We start from the raw sequence: 23803 nt of genomic DNA on the forward strand, positions 1-23803 counted from the left end.
TGTAGATTCTCGTCTCCAACATCGTTCCCTACAATTCTTGGTGCACTGGAAGGGTTATGGTCCAGAAGAGAGGATGTGGGTTTCAGCATCAGAGGTGAACGCTCCCAGGTTGGTTCCTTCATTCCACACCTCTTATCCTGAGAAATCTGGTCCTGAGTGTCCGGAGGCCACTTGTAGAGGGAGGGGTTCTGTCATGGGTGTGTCAGATGTGACAGACAGTCACCCTGCAGTTGGTTGCAGAAGATCTCTTCGTTTTGGCATTACAGACACCTTCTTAAATCTGTCTCACTCTAGGACTCAGCAACTACCTCCCTCCTGCTAATTGACACCCAGGTCTAAATACTTTCTGTTTGCTACAGGGTGGTGTCGGTGATATTCACATGTTCCCTTGTGAAGACTTGGAGCTATTGCAGTCTGCTTACTTCCTCTCAGGTGCTAGGAGGACGTATGGTGTAATCTCTCTGAAGTCGGCTCAAGCTAAGTTACTTTTCCCCGTGTTTGTATCCCTTGTTGTCTTTAGTTGTTAGTGGGGACTGACTAGTGTTCATCCCCTTTCCCTATCCAGGGCCAAGCTCTAGGGAAATACAGGGTTTAGGTTCCTGAGCGGCGATTGGTGATGAACCAATATAGGGACGATAGGGGAGACAAAGTAATATCAGATCAGCCTAGGAGGTCTCCACTCCCTCTTTCCCTAGTGTCTGGGCTGCCTTCCCCTCTTCCCTTCTTGTTGCACTTAGTCTTTCCAACACCTTGCGTGACAACTGTATGGACTGTTTTTTTGTTTGTTACTGTGTGCCGGACAAGGCTGTGTTTTGTTTTGCTTCTAAAGTGCGGTTTGTGAAGTTAAAATAAACCTGCCTTGGACATTTTAAAGAAACCGCTTCATGTGCCTACCTCAAAAGCAGCTGAATGAGTAAAACCTTACAGGGGGTACTGTTACACAATTGCTGGCGCCTCTGCATGGTGTCACCTTCCCACTCCATGCACAAACGTCGGCATACTTACCGCCCTCGCCCAGCGGCATGGTCCCTGGCGTTCTTCCTGTCCTCTGCTTTAGTGCATGTGCCCCCTCACTCCCCTGCTCTTGAAGGGGCAGCGTACATATAGTAAATGCCCTCAGCTTGTGCTGAGAGGCATTTAGTATAAGTAGTTCACATGCTGAGATACATATTGTATATAAGACTCCCTCTCCTTTAGGGAGTCGGCGAAGCAACAATATTCATTAGTGTTTAGTTTCTCTTCCTAGTGAGTTGTTAGGTCCCCTGGTCCCAGTGCGGCCCATGTCCTGAACCCTAATCCCTGGTCCCAGAGCAGCCAGTGTCCTGTTCCCGTTCATGTTCCCGTGGTCCCCTGGTCACGATGCGGCCACTGCCTAAACATTGTCCCCTGGTCCCGGTGCGGCCAGCGTCTGGACATTGTCCTCTGGTCCTGGTGCGGCCAGTCCTGTTCCTGAAGTCCCCCGGTCCATGTGCGGCCAGTATCTGAACGTTTACCTATCCGAGTATCCCATGTATCCGGACTGCTGCAACCTATCTCTGAAGTATCCGTTTAAGACTCTGTGTTAGTAATCGCTCCGTGGTGATCCTGAACCTATTAGTCTGAACGGAGCCTGTCTCAGCTAACCTGATCCCTGAGGTTAGCTGCTGCAGTACCAGGATCCGCCTAGGAGTGGTACCTGGTGGCTACCTGCAGCCCAGTCTGTCTCCACCATCAGGAGCTCCAATGAATACCAGGTAGTCGCTTAATTTTTTCAGTTTTTTTTACATCTTCCCATGAAATTCTAAATGCTGCCACTAATTTTCAGTGGATTCTCATTCTGACAATTATTAATCCAGTAGGTCCTCAGATGATTGTAAACTAGTTAGCTTGAGGTTAGAATATGTGAGGAATATGCCACGTGACACTGATTTATCAGTCAGTGTTCTAGTTAAGTGCGGTAAACTTCAGAACACTGATAAGCTTAACGTGTGTAGTATGAGAGACATTCAGAAATGGAAGTTAAAGATAAGTGTAGAGGTTAACCACGGTTATGAACTGATGATGTAAAACCTTTATTATGTGGGTTGTGATGTTTGTAGTGGAGGAAAAATGTTTACTTTGCTGCTTCTGGCTATAGGGAACAATGTACCTGTAAAATAAAATTATACTGTAATTTTTGGAGGGGGGAACATAAAAGTTCTACTAATAGTAGACAGTGGAATAAAAAAATCACACGACACACAATGTAATAGTGACTGCTTAGCAGAATAAAACATTTTTTTTGCCTTTCCATTGCAGAGATACTAGCAATCAAAGTATTTGGCATCTAATGAATTCGTTTTTTTAAGTCTAAGTAGGTGCTATCAGAAAGCTTTCACTGGGGGCGTGTTCTTCTTCTCCCTGTATGATGCTGACTAATTATAAGCAGGCAGCAACAGTCAAAGGAAAGAAGAACACACTGCACCATAGCTTAGAGCAGAATTCTTAGTTTATGGGATGTAATGATACAGCTCCGATCCTGGTCTAACATCCTGCATGAGTCAGTGTGGAGGGAGGGACATTACAGCTGAGTTTAGCTGTGTTACATTAAAAAAGCTCTCCTGATTACCAAGTGTGTCAGGAATGACACATGTCTGTTGTGCTCAGACAACTTGTACTTGCTCTGAAGTAAAATCAGAGCTGTCATTACATGCCACACAGGAGTAACCTGCCTGTTCTGGACTTCTTTATGAGATGTAATGACACTCTGCTCTCACTGCAGAATGATTACAAGTTGAGTACAACAGATATAAGTGTGATACTGACAATTTGAGCTTTCACAGGCAGTGTGGAGGAGACACAGTACAGCAGAGGTGACAGTACTAGAAGAGGAGGAGAGCTGATAGAACGGTTTGTCATTTGACACAGCTTAACTCAGCTGCACTGCCCTCCCTTCACACTGACTCATGTAGGAGGGTGGACGAGGAGATCAGGCTGTCTGTCATACATGTCACACACTGAGAAATTTCCTCTAAGCTATGGCGGGGACATGTTATTTCCTTTGAGTGTTGCTGCCTGCTTATGATTGATAGCATCATACAGGGGGAAGAAGTACATGTCCCCAGTGAAAATTGTCAAACGCCCACCTGGACTTTTAAAAAGTTGAAATACTTGGTGAATGGTCTTCTTTAAAACATTAAGAGCCTCATACATATGAGACTAACTTCGGCCCAACACGACAATATTGTTTGGACGACAGTCAAATGGGGATGGGTGCCACCATCTATCCCCTGCAGAAGTTGTCGAGGGAGATAAAAATCTGCTATGTCCAATTTCGTACTGTCACTCCTTCTGTTCTCTAAGCAGATTTGGGCAGCAGCTCTCCAACAAAGAACACAGGAGCACTTGGCAGAGAGAGCTCTCAAGAGTATGACAAAGTGTGGCGAGATAGCTGCCGACCGAACGATAACACTTTGTGATCATGGGGGGGAGGTAGGGTAGGGTACAGAGGGAATCGTTCCCTCTGTCAACCTTTTAGATGCCACGGTTGGTCACTATTGAACACAACATCTAAGGGGTTAAATGTCCTGGATTGGGGATAGCCTTCCACAGGTTTTCCTGAGCAGTAAATAAAAGTCACGTTGACCTTCCCAACCATGACATAAATGTATATCATGGACTGGAAAGGGGTTAAGATAGTTACATGTACACTAAAAGCATGGCTTTACCTGAATTGGCACCCGGACAACCCCTGGTTTCATCAGTAACAGACAGATATTTAGTGAGGAATTCTTAACCAGCTCAGATTGTTACTAAGGCTACTGTGAATCAGTACATGTTGAGGCTTGTTCTGCAATACTGTACAATACAATATACTGGTATACCCATTATGTCCATAATAAGATTATTATTATTATTTATTTATATAGCACCATTCATTCCATGGTGCTGTACATGAGAAGGGGTTACATACAAAATAAAGACATCACTTACAGTAACAAATAAACAATGATAGACTGGTACAGAGGGAAGAGGACCCTGCCCTTGCGGGCTTACATTCTACAGGATGATGGGGAAGGAGACAGTAGGTGGGGGGGTTGCAGTAGCTCTGGTGTCGGTGAGGCACTGGTCCAGTGTTGGTAAGGCAGCAGCTCTAGTGGTGTTCAGGAGGCAGCCGGGTCATGGCAGGCTGTAGGCTTTCTTAAAGAGATGAGTTTTCATGTTCTGTCTGAAGGATCCGAGTGTGGTGGATAGTCGGACGTGTTGGGGCACAGAATTCCAGAGGATGGGGGATATTCGGGAGAAGTCTTGGAGACGATTGGGTGAGGAATGAATAAGTGTGGAGGAGAGAAGGAGGTTTTGGGAGTACCGGAGATTATGTGAGGGAAAATATCGGGAGATTAGTTCAGAGATGTACGGAGGAGAAAGGTTATGGATGGCTTTGTAGGTCAGTGTTAGTAGTTTGAATTGGATACGCTGGCGAAATGGGAGCCAGTGAAGAGATTTGCATAGGGGAGAAGCGGAGGAGTAACGAGGAGAAAGATGAATTAGTTGGGCAGCAGAGTTAAAAACGGATTGGAGAGGTGTGAGAGTGTTAGCAGGTAGGCCACAGAGGAGGATGTTGCAGTACTCCAGGCGGGAGATGATGAGGGCATGCACAAGCATTTTAGTAGATTGAGGGTTGAAGAAAGGACGGATTCTGGAAATATTTTTGAGCTGGAGGCGATAAGAGGTGGAAAGAGCTTGGATGTGTGGTTTAAAGTACAGGGCAGAGTCAAGGGTTACTTCGAGGCAGAGGATGTCCAGTACAGGGGAAAGCATGATGTCGTTTATTGTGATAGATAGATCAGGTAGGGAATATACGTGACATGGAGGAAAGATGATGAGTTCAGTTTTGTCCACATTGAGCTTGAGGAAGCGAGAGGAGAAGAAGGAGGATATGGCTGATAGACACTCTGGGACAGCAGAGAGGTGACGTCTGGGTCAGAGAAGTAGATCTGAGTGTCATCAGCGTATAAGTGATATTGGAAGCCATGGGAATTTATGAGTTGTCCCAGGCCAAAGGTATAGATGGAGAAGAGTAGGGGTCCTAGGACAGAGCCTTGAGGGATTCCTACAGAGAGAAGGTGGGATGAGGAGGTAGTGTGGGAGTGGGAGACGCTAATTGTGCGGTTGGAAAGGTATGAGGAGATCCAGGATAGGGCAAAGTCTTTGACACCAAAGAAAGAGATGATCTGTAGTAGGAGGCAGTGGTCAACTGTGTCAAAGGCAGAGGACAGGTCTCGAAGGAGGAGTATAGAAAATTGTCTGTTAGCTTTGGCTGTAAGAAGGTCATTAGTAATTTTGGTCAGGGCAGTTTCAGTGGAATAATGGGGATGGAAACCAGATTGTAGGTTGTCGAAGAGCAAGTTAGATGAGAGATGGGAGAAAAGTTTAGCGTGAACATGTTGCTCAAGGAGTTTGGAAGCTAATGGGAGCAGCAATATGGGGCGATAGCTTGACATAGCGGTTGGGTCAAGAGATGGCTTTTTGAGGATAGGCTTGATTTGGCCATATTTGAAAGCATAAGGGAAGGTACCAGAGGTTAATGATAGGTTGAAGAGGTGGGTTAGGGCCAGGAAAAGTGTGGTAGTGAGATTGGGGAGGAGGTGGGTTGGGATGGGGTCGAGTGCACAAGTGGTGAGGTGTGATTTGGAGAGGAGGCAAGTAAGCTCTCCTTCAGTGATGTTGGAGAGGGAGGTTATAGGGGAAGGGCATTGGTCTGGTATACAAAGCGGTTGCGGTGGTTGAACAATAAAGACTTGCTTTGTTTGGTCGATCTTATTTTTGAAGTGTGTGGCAAAGTCCTCAGCAGAGATGAGGGGGATCGGAGGGGGCAGTGGCGTGCGGAGGAGGGAGTTAAAAGTGTTGAATAACTGTTTGGGATTGTAGGATAAGAAATATACAAGAGTTGTGAAGTAGGCTTGTTTAGCAGAGGTGAGGGTATATTTGAAAGTGAGTGTTGCTTGTTTGAATGCAGTGAAGTCATCATGTGAATGTATTTTCTTCCAATGCCGCTCCGCAACCCTGGACACTTGCAGAAGCTTTTTAGTGAGGTTATAGTGCCAGGGTTGTCTATTGATTTGTCGCACTCTGCCATGCACGAGAGGGGCGACTCTATCAATAGTTGATGCGAGAGTGGCATTGTAGAAGGCAGTGGCGCTGTCTTTGTCATGGAGTGAAGATATGGATGTCAGTGGTAGAGTCAGAGAGTGTGTGAGTGTCTAGATGTGTGAGGTTTCTGCCCGGGGGTGCTAGTGAGACATAGGTGACAGGAGAGAAGGACAGGGATGAGAAAGTCAGTAGATGGTGGTCAGATGGGGGGGAGGGGAGGTTGTGAAGTTAGATAGGGAGCAGAGACGGGTGAAGATAAGGTCTAATGTATGTCCGTCTGTATGGGTGGCTGACAAAGGCCACTGAGTAAGTCCAAAAGATGAAGTACAGTGGGGAAAAAAAGTATTTAGTCAGCCACCAATTGTGCAAGTTCTCCCACTTAAAAAGATGAGAGGCCTGTAATTGACATCATAGGTAGACCTCAACTATGAGAGACAAAATGAGTAAACAAATCCTGAAAATCACATTGTCTGATTTGGAAAGAATTTTTTTTTTGCAGAGCAGAGCAAAACCCGCAGGTGCGGTAGACAAGCAGAGCAGAGAAAAACTCGCAGGTGCAGTAGATAAGCAGAGCAGAGCAAAACCCGCAAGTGCGGTAGAACAGCAGAGCAGAACAAAACCCGCAGGTGCGGTAGACAAGCAAAGAAGAGCAACACCCGCAGGTGCGGTAGACAAGCATAGCAGAGCAAAACCGCAGGTGTGGTAGACAAGCAGAGCAGAACAAAACCCGCAGGTGTGGTAGACAAGCAGAGCAGAGCAAAACCGCAGGTGTGGTAGACAAGCAGAGCAGAGCAAAACCCGCAGGTGCGGTAGACAAGCAGAGCAGAGCAAAACCCGCAGGTGCGGTAGACAAGCAGAGCAGAGCAAAACCCGCAGGTGCGGTAGACAAGTAGAGCAGAGCAAAACCCGCAGGTGCGGTAGATAAGCAGAGCAGAGCAAAACCCGCAGGTGCGGTAGACAAGCAGAGCAGATACTACTACTACTAATAATAATTTTTATTTTTATAGCGCCAACATATTCAACAGCACTTTACAAGATACACACAAGGTACCTACAATGAAGTAGCGAGTGGCCACTAAACTCACAAACAGAAGTACAGAGACAATGAGTTGGAGTTAGGTGCAGGTTCAGACACTGCAGGAAAAGGAAAGATACGAACATAGAGACAAACAGGAGCCTGGGAACTCAGCCCCCAGAGTGGCGGAAACAGACTAGAAGTTACAGATACAGGCAACGGGCCTGGGCATACAGCCCCCAGGGTGGCGGAACAGACTAGAAGTCACAGATACAGGTAATAGGCCTGGGTACTCAGCCCCCAGGGTGGCGGAAACAGACAAGATACAGAACAGGACCTGGCAACTCAGTTGCACAGAACTCATTGAAAGAGAGTGTAGCTCAGGCACCTCCTACTGGTTGGAGGGGGTTTAAGTATCCAGTGACTCACAATAATAAGCTGGGGACGCATTAGGATTGCGCACACAGTTACTATAAGAATCAGACAGTAACCGCACCACCGCCCTAAGCAATCAGACAAGAGACATGCACACAGCAGGTACTGGAGCAAAGTGTGCAGCCTGGACTAATAGGTAAGATGGCGGTCTTGCATGTTGGAAGGTGGTAAGCCATGCCAGCACACCGCCATGGATGTTACAGAATCTTCTATATAAATAAAAATGTAAATGTTCTTTTGTTCAAAATCTTAAATCTCTGAAAGTTCTTCACTGATTGCTTTGAAATTTTGACACAATGTTCCATTCGAATACACGCATGTTTTTATATACTGTACCTACTGCATTTTTATATACCAGCTGTTGGACGTAAAAGCAACAGTGAGAGGGGGTATTATGAGCTCAGTCCCCTGAATTCTCCCCCCCTTAGTGACATCTCATTTATAAACCCATCTCCCTCTCCTTCATTTGCCCCAGCTGCTGCCTGTGCTCTGCTCCTTTCGTGTCCCCCATGGGGGTTGGGAGGGAAGGGGAATGACGAGACTGTCTGTTCGAGGCTGAAAGACGCAGCTGCTCATGACCACCACCGCCTGAGAGGCGACCGCCTCTGCTCTCCACCACTGCTGCTGCGACTTCTCCTTCTCTGGCAGGTGAGACTTATTTCCGACTGCGCAACAACAAGCGGTGGAGGGAGGGAATGAGAGAGGGAGGCTGCTCGGAGAGGCGCAGGCTGCGGCCTCCGCTCTGGGCGCTGAGCTGGGCCCAAGGCTCGCAACAGTAGGCAGATAGCAAGCGAGTGCAAATCCCACTGCGCCATCGGCGGGAGCGGCGCTGTGATGTGGCCAGTAACGGCCCAGGACATGTCAAGCAGATCAGCCCCTCCTCCTCTGCCGCCGCCTTCATCTCTGCGCTCCCTCCTGTTACATTCCCTCTGTACTAGGGAATTGCATAACTAGTAATCTCTGACATGATGGGCCCCATTGTGACGCCTGACTATGTCAAAATTTCAAAGAAATCGGTGAAGAACTTTTGGAGATTTAAGATTTTGAAATTTGCAATCACCATCAACAAAGCTCAGGGCCAATCTTTAGAATTGTGCGGTTTAAATCTAGACACGGATTGCTTCTCACATGGACAATTATATGTTGCGTGTTCTAGAGTCGGCAAACCAGACAATCTCTATATCTACACAGACAATGGAACGACAAAAAATATTGTGTACCCACAAGCATTGTGAAATTAAATATTTTAAATATTAATTTCCTTTCTTTTCCACTTAACCTCACTGAGCCACCGCAACGCGTGGCCGGGTACAGCTAGTAAGGTAATAAACTTTGATCCAAAATCTACACACTAGAGGCATAGCCACCAAATATGGTATATATTCCCAGTGGAATTACAACCCCTAAAACAATTGGGAGAGTAGTTAGGAACTGCCTTGGCAACTCTAGCTGTGGTTAAATACCATCTAGTTAACACCTTATAATTTGTCTCTAGCATTAAAGTATTTACTGGTTGAAGAGGACCAAATCTGGGACCATTCTGAGTCGGTTAAGGTAGTGCCGATATCAGACTCTCAACGAGAGTTATAAGTTAAATTGCGCTTATGTGAGGTGTAATTAATATGTGAGTAAAGGAGTGAGATAGTACCTGGGGCGTGTGGATTTTGTCGGCACCTTTGTTCGAAAGGAGTGAGCGTAAAAGGCGGGGTGGAATTTCTCAGAAGCGTGATAATAAAATTCTTGAATTGTAAGTAACGAAAAATTTCTTTAGGCGGAAATTTAGATATTTTTTGGAGGGCTGGGAAAGGAAGGATACTGTTAACATTAAATAGATGGTGTATTCTTGTGATCCCTGCTGCGACCCATAAACGAAAGTTCAGAAGAGACTTATTTCCTGTGGGGAATTGTGGGTTGCTCCATAGCGGGGTGAGAGGCATGAAAGGGGACATTAGGTTCGAGGAATATTTCAGGAAGTCCCATATTTTGAGTGAATGTGATAGGATAGGATTCATAAATTGTTTGCGATGTACGGAAGGATCCATAGTAATGCATCAAGGGTCACTAGGTGGCACTCAGGAGCTTCCAAGGAAAGCCACAATGGGGGATATGAAGAGGCATGGTATAAAGTTAATTGGGCTAACTGAGCTTCAGGGTAATATTTTGAAAGATTAGGGACTCCCAGGCCTCCTTTTAGGCGATGTCAATAAAGAGTTGCTCTATTAACCCTTCCAAACAAAATGTTAACTAGAGTTTGTGCTGTTTTGAGGCAGTATGAAGGAACAGGCATAGGCAATACTCAAAATAAATAAAGTATTCTAGGGAGAAATGTCATCTTAAGCACCCAAATTCGGCCCAACCAAGAGAGATGCAACTTCTCCCAGGTCTGAAGTTGCGAACGGAGTTTGCTTAGTATTTGGAGATAATTGACTGAGAAACGGGACTCTAAGTTAGCAGTTAAATTAAACAGGTCTCCCAACTTTTGAAGAAGAGAAATAGGGACAGAATATGAGGCGTGTATAACATTTTAGGTCACTTCCATAGTCACACCCATTTACAATTTCATTCTCACTTGGTCACATTAAGAAAAGTTTAGAAAGAGATGGACAACCCCTTGAAGGCTGTGTTCACACTACTGCTAAACCTTTTTGTTGTCCTGTCCACTATAGGAGCAGAACAATGGAAAGCAGCTGGGAACAGATTTGTCATCGAATGCACAGCAGAGTTTGAACGTCTCCACTGTCTATAATGAGCCCCGGGTACTTTTTGTTCAGGTATCTATCACATTTCAAATTTAAGTTCTTGTTACTATCAGTCCATACTCAGGCAGCCTACTCAGCGCTCCCCTATGCCCTCAGGCCATCTCCTCAGGGTTCCTTAGGGATCTGATATACCCTCAGGCCATCTGCTCATTGCTCTTTTCTGCCCTCAGGCCGTCTCCTCAGCGCTCCCCTCTGCCCTCAGGCCATCTCCTCAGGGTTCCTTAGGGCTCCTATATGCCCTCAGGCCATCTGCTCAGTGCTCTTCTCTGTCCTCAGGCCGTCTCCTCAGCACTCCTTTCTGTCATCAGGCCATCTCTTTGGCGCTCATCTCAGCCCTCTGGCCATCTCCTTAGTGCTCCTCTCCGTCCTCAAACAGTCTTGTCAGCGCTCTTTGCCCTAAGGCTGTCTACTCAGCACTTCTCTCTGTCCTCAGGCCGTCTCCTCGATTCTTTTCTCTGTCCTCAAGCCATCTCTTTTGCGGTTTTCTTTGCCCTCAGGCTGTCTCATTGGTGTTTCTCTCTGCCCAAAGGCTGTTTCCTCAGTGTTCCTTTCTGTCCTCAGGCTCTCTCAGCGCTCCTCTCTGTCAGCCTCAGGCTGTCTCCTCAATGCTCCTCTCTGCCCTCTTTGGGTCTCCTCAGCACTTTTCTTTGTCCTCGAACTGTTTCCTCAGTCTCCTCAACATAACTCTATGCCCTTGGTCATACTAAGGGAGCACGTGGCGCGGCCAGGACATTGATGGACAGCTCACTTTTGAAAACTTTGCCACGTCATTTTAAAGAGTATCAAGAATGTGACCCGGGTCACTTAAAGTAAGGGGAATTGCTGTCATCCATGGTGGTATTAGAGGTGGTAATTAGTGATGAGCGACCACTAAAATGCTCGGGTACTCGTTGTTCGAATCAAGCAAATTGGAATGCTCGAGTGCTCGATCCGAGCAACGAGAAAAATGTAAGCCTATGGGAAATTCGAGCATTTTTCCGGTGGCCTCCCTCGGAGGTATGCAAAGGGTCTAAAAATTGCTGAAATAGAAGGGAACAGTGTTCAAATGACATGGGAACAGCATAGGGAAGACCCCTGGAAGCATCTCTGACTCCCAGGTCACTGCTGTCAACAATGTTGTCAGAGTTTTACGCCACTTTTTTACAGGCTCACAATAAAACATACAAAAACGAAACCAAAATGGATTTTCCTGGGAAAAATGTTAAGGAACATCCTTTCCAGGGTAATGACTTGTATATAAGGCAAAATAAATAACCAAAAACAGAAATGCTCCTCCTCACCTTGGGCTATGTTCACATGTGGCATTTTTTGATGCGTTTTTGCACTTTTAAATTGCTTTCAACGGTGAAAAATACATTCACCAGTAAATGTCATTTTAACATTTTACTACCTTATCTGACCATGTGTTTGAGACATGTTCAGACACATCCTGTTTCATTTATGAAGAAGGGACTCTGAAAGTAGCAAAGCCTATTTTTATAGGGCCATCAGGCGGCCCTTACTATTCTTAAAGGGGCAGCAGTCAGCCCTCGCTATTGTTAGAGAGCCATCAGCCGGCTATGCTTTGTTGTTCCCATTATTAACGAGTGGGTCTCCTATACTGTTATTGCGTATGCAGTGACTGCAAGGGCTGCCAAAAATTTGGACACACCCCAATACCCCTTTGAAGAGACATAACGGATGGCTTCAGTAAAAAAAATGTTCACATTATAAAGGAGTGGGTCTCCTATATTGGTAATGCCCATGCAGTGACTGCAAGGGCTGCCTAAATTTGGGAAATACCCCAATACCAATTTAAAGACACGTAGAGGTGGGCCTCAGTAATGGCATATTCCCATTAGAAAAGAGCAGTTCTGCTATACAGTTATAGAGTATGCAGTGAGTACAATGCCTACCAAAATTTGGGAAAAACCCTAATAACAATTTAAAGACACATAGAGGTGGGCCTCAGTAACGACATGTTCCCATTAGAAAGGAGCGGTTCTGCTATACAGTTGTAGGGTATGCAGTGAGTACAACGGCTGCCAAAATTTGAGAAAAACCCCAATACCAATTTAAAGACACATAGAGGTGGGCCTCAGTGATGACATGTTCCCATTAGAAAGGAGCGGTTCTGCTATACAGGTATAGGGTATGCAGTGAGTACAACGGCTGCCAAAATTTGGGAAAACCCCAATACCAATTTAAAGAAACATAGAGGTGGGCCTCAGTAACGACATGTTTCCATTAGAAAGGAGTGGTTCTGCTATACAGTTGTAGGGTATGCAGTGAGTACAACGGCTGGCAAAATTTAGGAAAAACCCCAATACCAATTTAAAGACACATAGAGGTAGGTCTCAGTAACGACATGCTCCCATTAGAAAGGAGTGGTTCTGCTATACAGTTATAGGGTATGCAGTGAGTACAACGGCTGCCAAAATTTGGGAAAAACCCCAATACTAATTTAAAGACACATAGAGGTGGGCCTCAGTAACAAAATGTTCCCATTAGAAAGGAGCGGGTCTCCCATACTGTTCTTTCTTATTCAGTCACTGCAACGGCTGCCAAAAATTTGGAGGCACTCCAATGCCCCTTGCAAGAGACGTAGAGGAGGGCCTCATGAAAAAAATGTTTCCATTATTAGGAAGTGGGTCTCCCATACTGTTATTGCCTATGCAGTGAATGCACGGGCTGTCACAAAAATTTGGAGACACTCAAATGCCCCTTTCAAGAGACCGCTCCTTTCTAATGAGAACATGTCATTACTGAGGCCCACCTCTATGTGTCTTTAAATTGGTATTGGGGTCTTTCCCAAATTTTGGCAGGCATTGTACTCACTGCATACCCTATAACTGTATAGCAGAACCGCTCCTTTCTAATGGGAACATGCCGTTACTGAGTCCCACTTCTACGTGTCTTTAAATTGGTATTGCCTCATGACAAAAATGTTCCCAGTATTAGGAAGTGGGTCTCCCATACTGTTATTGCCTATGCAGTGAATGCAAGGGCTGCCAAAAATTTGGAGGCACTCCAATGCCCCTTGCAAGAGAAGTAGATATGGTGATATGGTAGATATGGTGGTGATATGGTGGTGAAGGATGATGATGAGGAGAAGGAGGAGGACAAGACCAAATAGACAAAATTAGGACGTGTATACCCATGTCTGAGTGTGAAGGCAGAGGTGCATGGGAATAGAGTTCGATCTCCCAAAAAAAAGGCACTGTATTTGAGTTTATGTTACCCTGCTATCGTTCGGTGGTGTTGAGAAGTCTGGCCCAATCCAGCCCTTGTTCATTTTTAGAAGAGTCAGCCTGTCAGCATTTTCAGTTGACAGACAGATGTGCCTATCAGTTATAATTCCCCTGGCAGCACTAAAAACCCTCTCCGACAAAATGCTAGCGGCAGGGCAGGCCAGGACCTCCAAGGCGTAGAGAGCCAGTTCATGCCACGTGTCCAGCTTGGATACCCAATAATTATAAGGCACAGTGGAATCACGTGGGACGTTGGTACGGTCGGAAAGGTAGTCCTTCGGCATCTTCCCAAACTTTTCCATCCTTGTGAGACTACCCAGGGCTTGTGAGATGGTAGGGTCTGAGAAAACTGTCCCAGAACTTTGACAGTGTTCCCCTGCCTCTGCTGGATTTGATTTGTGTCTCTCTCTCCTGTACTCAGGGTCTGTCTGGCCTGGTGGGAAATCGGGAAATTTCCCGATGGGCCCCGATATGAGAGTGAGAAAATTGGTGGTGGGGGCCCTTTAAAAGCGCGGCTGAAGCAAATGTAGCGTCGCGCGCATGGCACATTCATTGGTGACAGCGGGCCTGCAGTGACGTGCATGCAGCATACTTACCACGTGAGTCCCTGACACTAAGAGGATGGATTCTTTCTGGGCGGTGACACGCACTGCGCTCTGCTTTCCCGCTGGCTGGCAGACTGTGCTGTGGTGTCAGGTGACACTGACGCTGACGCCACTCTCTTCTGGCCTCTGATACGCCGCGGCCATGCACTGCAGTGCTTTCTCTCTGCTCCGGGGCCGTCCTATGATACGCCGGCGCCACCGAACCCGACGTCTCGCTCTGCTCTCCCTGCTCCCGGGTTTCTGATACTGTCCCATCCGGGCTCCATATCTGCCCTGGCCTGCTCCCCTGTAGTAATACCGGCTCCCGACCAGGTGGTGGCACCGGAGCACCGCCCCTTCTCTCCTGCTCTGACTCTGGGCTTTTTTATACCGGCTCTGGGGCTGGATATGTGAACGGTGACCGTCCTCTACAGTTCAACTCTGGAACCTGGCCTGGAATTGGAAACAAGACTGCAGGCCTACAGCTCTCACTGCTTCAATTTCATGTCAAGAGCACCGTGCCAAATATTCAATAACATTTTTATGGGTGAGTTATATGCCTGTGTGTGTGTATATGCCTGTGTGTGTATATGCCTGTGTGTGTACAGTGTGTGTGTATATGCCTGCGTGTGTACAGTGTGTGTGTATATGCCTGCGTGTGAGTATATGCCTGCGTGTGTGTGTGTATATGCCTGTGTGTGTGTATATGCCTGCGTGTGTACAGTGTGTGTATATGCCTGCGTGTGTGTACATATGCCTGCATGCGTGTGTGTATATGCCTGCGTGTGTGTATATGCCTGCGTGTGTGTGTATATGCCTGTGTGTGTGTGTGTGTATATGCCTGCGTGTGTAAAGTGTGTGTGTATATGCCTGCATGTGTGTATATGCCTGTGTGTGTGTATATGCCTGCGTGTGTGTGTGTATATGCCTGTGTGTGTATATGCCTGCGTGTGTGTGTGTATATGCCTGCGTGTATATGCCTGTGTGTGTGTATATGCCTGTGTGTGTGTGTATATGCCTGCGTGTATATGCGTGTGTGTGTATATGCCTGCGTGTGTGTATATGCCTGCGTGTGTGTGTATATGCCTGCGTGTGTATATGCCTGCGTGTGTGTATATGCCTGCGTGTGTGTATATGCCTGCGTGTGTGTGTGTATATGCCTGTGTGTGTGTATATGCCTGCGTGTGTACAGTGTGTGTGTATATGCCTGCGTGTGTGTATATGCCTGTGTGTGTGTGTATATGCCTGCGTGTGTACAGTGTGTGTGTATATGCCTGTGTGTGTGTATATGCCTGTGTGTGTGTATATGCCTGCGTGTGTGTGTGTATATGCCTGCCTGTATATGCCTGTGTGTGTGTGTATATGCCTGCGTGTGTGTGTATATGCCTGCGTGTATATGCCTGTGTGTGTGTATATGCCTGCGTGTGTGTATATATACCTGCGTGTGTGTATATGCCTGTGTGTGTATGTATATGCCCGCGTGTGTACAGCGTGTGTGTATATGCCTGTGTGTGTGTATATGCCTGCGTGTGTGTGTGTATATGCCTGCGTGTGTGTGTATATGCCTGCGTGTATATGCCTGTGTGTGTGTGTGTATATGCCTGCGTGTGTGTGTATATGCCTGCGTGTATATGCCTGTGTGTGTGTGTATATGCCTGCGTGTGTGTATATGCCTGCGTGTGTGTATATGCCTGCGTGTGTGTGTGTATATGCCGGTGTGTGTACAGTGTGTGTGTATATGCCTGCATGCGTGTGTGTGTATATGCCTGCATGTGTTTGTGTGTATGTATTTGAGTGCCTGCATGTCTACGTGTGTATATGTGTCTTCACACGTGTGTGCGTGCTTCCCTGCATGTCTGCATTTTTGTGTGTGATTGTCTGAGTGTGTCTGAGCATGACTGCGTGTGCATTTCTGTGTGTGCTTGCCTGCGTGTGTATGTGTCCCCATTTCTGTGAGTATGTACAGTACAGACCAAAAGTTTGGACACACCTTCTCATTTAAAGATTTTTCTGTATTTTCATGTCTATGAAAATTGTACATTCACACTGAAGGCATCAAAACTATGAATTAGCACATGTGGAATTATATACTTAACAAAAAAGTGTGAAACAACTGAAAATATGTCTTATATTCTAGTTTCTTCAAAGTAGCCACCTTTTGCTTTGATGACTGCTTTGCACACTCTTGGCATTCTCTTGATGAGCTTCAAGTGGTAGTCACCGGAAATGGTTTTCACTTCACAGGTGTGCCCTGTCAGGTTTAATAAGTGGGATTTCTTGCCTTATAAACGTGGTTGGGACCATCAGTTGTGTTGTGCAGAAGTCTGGTGGATACACAGCTGATAGTTCTACTGAATAGACTGTTAGCTGCTTTTTTCTTTCCATAATACAAATTCTAAGTAAAGAAAAACGAGTGGCCATCATTACTTTAAGAAATGAAGGTCAGTCAGTGGAAAAATTGGGAAAACTTTGAAAGTGTCCCCAAGTGCAGTTGCAAAAACGATCAAGTGCTACAAAGAAATTGGCTCACATGAGGACCGCCCCAGGAAAGGAAGACCAAGAGTCACCTCTGCTTCTGAGGATAAGTTTATCCGAGTCACCAGCCTCAGAAATTGCAGGTTAACAGCAGGTCAGATTAGAGACCAGGTCAATGCCACACAAAATTCTAGCAGCAGACACATCTCTTCAACAACTGTTAAGAGACTTTGTGCAGCAGGCCTTCATGGTAAAATAGCTGCTAGGAAACCATTGCTAAGGACAGGCAACAAGCAGAAGAGACTTGTTTTGGCTAAAGAACACAAGGAATGGACATTAGACCAGTGGAAATCTGTGCTTTGGTCTGATGAGTCCAAATTTGAGATCTTTGGTTCCAACCACCGTGTCTTTTTGCAATGCAGAAAAGGTGAACGGATAGACTGTACATGCCTGGTTCCCACAGTGAAGCATTGAGGAGGAGGTGAGATGGTGTGGGGGTGCTTTGCTGGTGACACTGTTGGGGATTTAATCAAAATTGAAGGCATACTGAACCAGCATGGCTACCACAGCATCTTGCAGCAGCATGCTATTCCATTCGGTTTGCGTTTAGTTGGACCATCATTTATTTTTCAACAGGACAATGACCCCAAACACACCTCCAGGCTGTGTAAGGGCTATTTGACCAAGTAGGAGAGTGATGGGGTGCTACGCCGGATGACCTGGCCTCCAAAGTCACCAGACCTGAACCCAATCGAGATGGTTTGGGGTGAGCTGGAGTGAAAGCAAAAGGGCCAACAAGTGCTAAGCCTCTCTAGGAACTCCTTCAAGATTGTTGGAAGACCATTTCCGGTGACTAACTCTTGAAGCTCATCAAAAGTGTGCAAAGCAGTCATCAAAGCAAAAAGTGGCTACTTTGAAGAACCTAGAATATAAGACATATTTTAGGTTGTTTCACACTTTTTTGTTAAGTATATAATTCCACATGTGCTAATTCATAGTTTTGATGCCTTCAGTGTGAATGTACAATTTTCAAAGTCAAGAAAATACAGAAAAATCTTTATATGAGAAGGTGTGTCCAAACTTTTGGTCTGTACTGTATATCTGCGTGTGTATATTAGGGCTCTTTCACATGTCCTGATATTTATGGGACTGGAGATATCCATGTCCACCTGTGTGTCATCCATGTGACACGTACCAGCGCTTGGGAATCAGTGTACAGTTAGCGCTGTTCCTAAGAGCCGGGTTCTGAGCGCTGCCCTCATCATAGATCCCTGCCGGTGCTGCGATCAGCAGCAGCAGGGTCAATTATGAGAGTAGTAGTCTACTCCCGCCATGTCCAACTGTAAAAATAGGAATAAAATAAAAAATTCCTTATACTCATCTCTCCTAAGTGTCACCTGCTGTAATCCGTGCGAGCGCTCACATCGAGGAGAATGACTCCTGCAGCGAGCGGGCCCCGGAGACGGCGGGAGTAGACTACTACTCTCATCATTGACCCTGCTGCTGCTGATCGCAGCGCCGGCAGGGATCTATGATGAGAGCAGCGTTCAGCACCCGGTGCTTGGGAAGAGCGCTCTCATCAGTGTGCGGGACGTTTTGCGGGAGGTGCAGCAGGTAAAAACATTCATTTGAATGGGTCTACGTGTACCAATGTCTCTGGTACGTGTGGAAACTGTCACCGCACGTACTGACGTGTGAAAGAGCCCTTAGTATGTGTCTGTGTGCGCTTGTTTTCGTGTGTGTAAGCGCGCTTCTGCATGTCTGTGTGCTCTTCCGAAGATTTATTATATTTGGGGAGAGATGGGAGAGAAATTTTAGGAGACAGAATGGGGATATGTGTGAAGAAACAGTATGGTGAACCAGAGGAGGGGTGGGAATGAGTGCAGGAACAGAATGGGGAAGGGGGATGTGTGAGGAAACAGTATAGAGAGTGGGGGAATAGTGTGAGGAGACAGTATGGAGGAAGAAAAGTGTGAGGTGACACAGCACAGAGACTAGGTAGTGTGGGGGAAGGTATGGAGATGCGGCAGTATGGGGGAAACAGTGTGAGGGCACTGAAAGGGGGGAACAGTATGCTGAGGAGGGGGAGTGTTATGAAGGGGCACAGTATAGAGACTGGGCAGTATAGGGGGGACACAGTGTGAGAGGACAATGTGAACAGGGGGCCTAGTATGGTTAGGAGAGGACAGTGTGGAGAGCAGGTACCATAAGAGGGGTAGAGTGTATGTCATGTTTTGTGCAGGGAGCATTGTAAGAGTTAGGTTTATTCAGGGGCTCAGTGTAGATATTTTTATTCAGGAGCATTATAATGACACTGCTATCTTTCAGGGCATCGCGTGGGGATGTGCTGCAGAAGACCGGAGAAGATGGAAGTCTGCAGAGAAAAGCTGTGGATGAGAAAAGTCCTCAAGGGGTCTGGACAAGAGGAAGAAAAGAAAGAGAACAACTCTAATCAGAGAAGACGTCTCAGGTAAGATACCTGGATGTAAATGTTCATTTGTGATCCTGCCTGTGTCTCATCAGTACTGTGGTTCCTGTATGGTCCGCAGTCTGTTGATGACTGATAACAACTCCCAGTATCTCTATTGTTAATTACATACTGGTAGTTGTAGGTTTATGCGATACAAAGATATATGGGGCTGACCTGACATTACAATTGATGGTGGTTCAGATGATGTATTCATGTACTGATGTATTTGTGCGCGTCTGCGTATCTGGAATAAAATGTATTTTTGTAAGATGTGTGTATATAACTGTGCATTGTGGTGTGTAATAACATTCATATGCTTGAGGCACCTTTACTAAATCTTTTAGGTGTCTTTCACATGTGTTAGGGAATTCCATTTGTCTTTTCACATTTAGGAACAGACAAGTGAAATTTGCTAACCTTGTCATAACTGTCACCATTGGGATGTGCTTGTATGGAGCGGGTTCAGGAGCTGAGCCTGCTCCATACCGGGCAGATGTCGGCTGTGTTACATAGTCGGTGTCTGCCTGTAACAGCAGTGATCAGAGCATGCCTTAATTGCTGCTGTTTTGAGTATTTAAGTGCCCTTGTCAATCACTGACAGCGGCATTTAGATAGCACAATGGCCGGTGCATGCAGTCACCTGTTCCCTTCAGCCCCCTGTGACGCAGTTGTAGCACCCTGAGGATTCGGCTGCTACAGGGGTATTGCACCTCAACCCAGAGGTGTGATATTCCACTCCCGGGTAAGGAAGGAGTGTGGAACTGAGCTCAGATAGACTGCATGCACTACATACATCCCATTCCAGAGGAGCAGGCCGACGGTACTCCCACTTAGAAATGTGCAGGTACAACCGAGCCTGTTCCTGGCTGGAGTGGGAGGGGGGTGGTACATCCCATGTAGTGTAGGGGCAGATAGGGGGAGCAGTCTGGGTAGTGATAGGAGCTCATTGGGTGCTGGTCACCTGAGCTCACACATAGAGGGATATATAAGGAGGGCACCAACTTAGATCAGGGTCAGACGCTGAGAACAAGTCAGTTGGAGAGGAGAGAGAAGGAAACAGCAGCCCTGGAGAGAGAGAGAGTGGAGCAGAGAAAGACCCAGAGGGGGAAGACTGAAGGGACCCAAGAACCCAAATTAGAGCACCGGGTGAGGAGTCAGCAAGAGGGTACCGGAACCCAAGCTGGTGGGGGCAAAGACATTCCCCAGCCAGAGACCGGAGACCGTGGGCAGTGTCTGTCACGGTCACCCACCACATTCACCCCGAAGGCACACCACATGAAGGGTCAGGGAACCCAGGGCCAAGGGTGTCCCAAAAGAAGGCCCGAGGGAGCTGGACCTAGGTGAATCACTGGTGGGGACGGCTGAAGAAAGGACAGAGGGAGAGCTCAGGGCCACGCTCTGGACTTGTTTGGGGGTTGGCCGGATCCAGGACCTGGTGGACGCAGCACGGCTCGGGTGGTCACTAGCAGCTGGAGTGACCAGTACAACATCAGCAGTAAGTAAACACCCTTAACTGCACAACCCGAGTCTGTCTTCATTGCCGGCTGCATCGCACCACCACAACCCCCATCCTCTGCGCCTGTCCCCTCTGAGGCTATACCCCTCCCGTTGGGGGTTATCCCACCAAGCTGCGCATCCACCATCAGCCTCAGCGGACCCTGCTGCAGCGGCGGCCACAGTGACCGCATCTCAACGGGTGGCGTAGTCGACACAAAAGAACTTTAGTAACATCTGTAAAGCTGCCACATAACACTTAGCTTGACGCCCTGGGCACGGGACCGGGTCACAGCCGCTCGGAGACTACAACCCCCCATCTGATCCGGTGCCGGGTATTCCCCTCAAAAAGGAATATGTCCCAGGGGGCGCGTCACAGTTGCAGGTTGCTGATGGGTTGCCAGTAGTGCTGAGTGAGCGTGGTCGGATAAGAGACATTACCGTTACCGTGAACTACAAAGTGAGCGTGCTGCAATAACGTCCGGCTCCTTGATTGTGACACTTCCATGGAGCCCAACCTCAGGCTGAGCTTCATTGAATGACTAACAGGGCAGCAGCACCTGGCAACTAGTGCTGAGCGAGCGTGGTCGGATAAGGTGTAATCCCAGCATGCTCGGGTGTTATCCGAGTATCTTGTAGTGCTCTGCTACTATGCTGGGATCACACCTTATCCGACCACGCTCGCTCAGCACTAGTTGCCAGGTGCTGCTGCCATGTTAGTCACTTTGTAGTTCGCGGTGACTGTAATGTCTCCCTCCTTGCACCGACCCTATGACAGGAAGCGAGTGGCGGCAGGGAGAATAAAATGTAATTTTCTCCGTGTAGCCAATGCTTTTCCAATAAGCCGTCTAACCAGGCTTTAAACCCTATTTACCTGCAGATTACCCCTATATCTGCAGATAAATAGCGTTTTTCAAGGTGACAAGTTACCATTATAGGGACACTGGCAGTACGGAATGACTATTCAAACAAAGTCCTGCCGCTTGGTGCTCCACAGCGAAGCCAATCATGTAATTATAGTACATTATAGAAAAGCATAACAAGTAATAAAACCGTTGGGCTGTAGTGTAGGCCCCTAGAGTCAGTTCCCCTGGTGGGCCCTAGGCACCCCAGTCCGACCCTGCCTGTACTCCTTTTTGTTGTCCAACAAACTGTGACCTCTGCCGCCAGCGTTTTCAGATGGGAATTTTTTTAATAATTCCTCAACAAGGGCCTTCTGGTACTGCCCCATTTTAGCAGACCTGTCCATCGCGGGAATAAGAGATAGAAAGTTTTCCTTGTAGCATGGGTCTAGAAGTGTCATCAACTAGTAATGACTGTCACCCAAAATTTGGAGACATGGGAAAGGCAGCATAACATAAAGACTGCTAACAGGCAAGACTTCCATGTCCTCACCAAGAGGACGACTGACCATGTTCTCCTCCTCATTCTCCCTCTCCTCAGGCCATGCACGCTGAACAGACGGTATGATAGTTTTGTGGGTAGTACCGTCTATAGCACAGGAAACTAGCTCTTGTTCTTCCTCCTCCTCCTCTTCCTCATTGTCACCCAATTCACGTTGGAATGAGATGAGGCTGGACTGTATGGAATCAAGCTGTATGGTTCCTTGCTCTATCTCATCGTGCTCCGCCAGCAATGCCTCCGTCTGGCTCTGCAGCACTCACAAGACCAATCTCGTCTCCCTCACGTGTTTCCCCATTCGGCTTCCACTTGTTGGAAGGGAATAAGGCATGCTTCCCAGTGCCTAGTTTGCTTCCCTTTGCCTAGCCCTGGACATTACAGGAATGTCCGCTAAAGACAGTTGCCATATTCTCATACTGCCAGAGCAGTTCGTACTTCTCTTCCCTCCAGCCCTCTGTCTTTGAACTCTGCCCTTGAATCTCCAACTCATCTAACCAGGAAGTTAGATGACTCAACCCCCTCCCATGCTAGGCTGGTCCCGAACATATTAACTATATCTAGCCTTGTGCTCCACTTCCTATACCTAATATGACTGCCTCTGAATATTTCCCTTTCCTAAATCTAACTATCAGCCTTATACTATACCCTATGTCCTCATCTATCTAGAGTCGGTAGCTATCTCTAACCTAAGCATTTAACTTTATCCTATACTTTCCCTATATCTTATGCACAAATAAATAGCATTATACATTACATTAGCTGAGTACATTAGTGCCTATGAAACTTTATGCAGTTGCACATATCATAACACATCACAAAACTGCAATAAAATCACACACTGTACAAATGCTGTTTTAAGGCTGTGTGCCCACTATGCGTTTTTCAAGCGCTTTTGATGTGGAATTTCCACAGCGTAAATGCTTGCAAAATGCTTGGTAATCCGTGCCCCATGATCCCCAATGAAAATCTGCATGTTCTGTGCCCATTATCCAACCATAACAGTATAAGTATGATATTCCGCTATGAATAGTTGTCCATTCCGGAAAAAAACATTCCATCCTGTTTAATAGCATCCCTAAAAGGCTACCACTGAATGTTCAATCATGAATGTCAGAGCATGAAGGTTTGTGAACAAAGTCAAGAGCCGGGCAGGAAAATATCAGAAAATGGGGGGCGCAAGTGGTTAGTAATTCAAAAACATGTGATTATAAAAGAAATTAAAAGAATTATATAAATAAAAAACTAGAGACTGGGAGTAGGATGCCTACAGGAAGGATGTGAAGCTAAGTGTCTCATTCAGACCATATGGGGCCATAGTGCCCAAGGAGATGATCCACCTAGCCTCACATTGAGCTAATAGTTTTTTTTAACATTACCACTAATTTAAGGAAGGAAGTATGAAAACAAGTCTTTCCACCAGGCAACATCTTCCATACTGGCTCTCGGTGGTGAGTACCACTCAAGTGGGCTTACCTTGTCAACAGGCAGAGATACCTGTTTCCAGTCGAAAGTCCTTGGCACTTGACTAGGTTCACCAAGTGTCTCATACGTCAGCATCACGGGCCTCCTCACTTCTCGAGTTGACATTCTCCTGGTGGGTTGTTCCTCAGAGACCACGGGTTCTTCGGTCACTGAAGTTTCTTCCGCCGCACTCATTTCCCATGCTTCCTCAGATGCTCTTGGAGCTGCCTCTGTAAGTTCCTGTACTTCTCCTGAGTCGCTTGTTTCTGCACAGTGTGGTAATTCCGCTCCTCCTGAGTGTCGATCGGTCTCTTCAGGGGCCGGTGTTCGATCATCAGATTTGAATTGGACTTCTTCTGTACTCCTTG

The sequence above is a fragment of the Phyllobates terribilis genome, unplaced genomic scaffold (genome assembly GCF_046119375.1).
Source record: "Phyllobates terribilis strain yellow unplaced genomic scaffold, ASM4611937v1 Scaffold_1__5_contigs__length_1240528914, whole genome shotgun sequence".
In the NCBI taxonomy this organism is placed as follows: Eukaryota; Metazoa; Chordata; class Amphibia; order Anura; family Dendrobatidae; genus Phyllobates; species Phyllobates terribilis.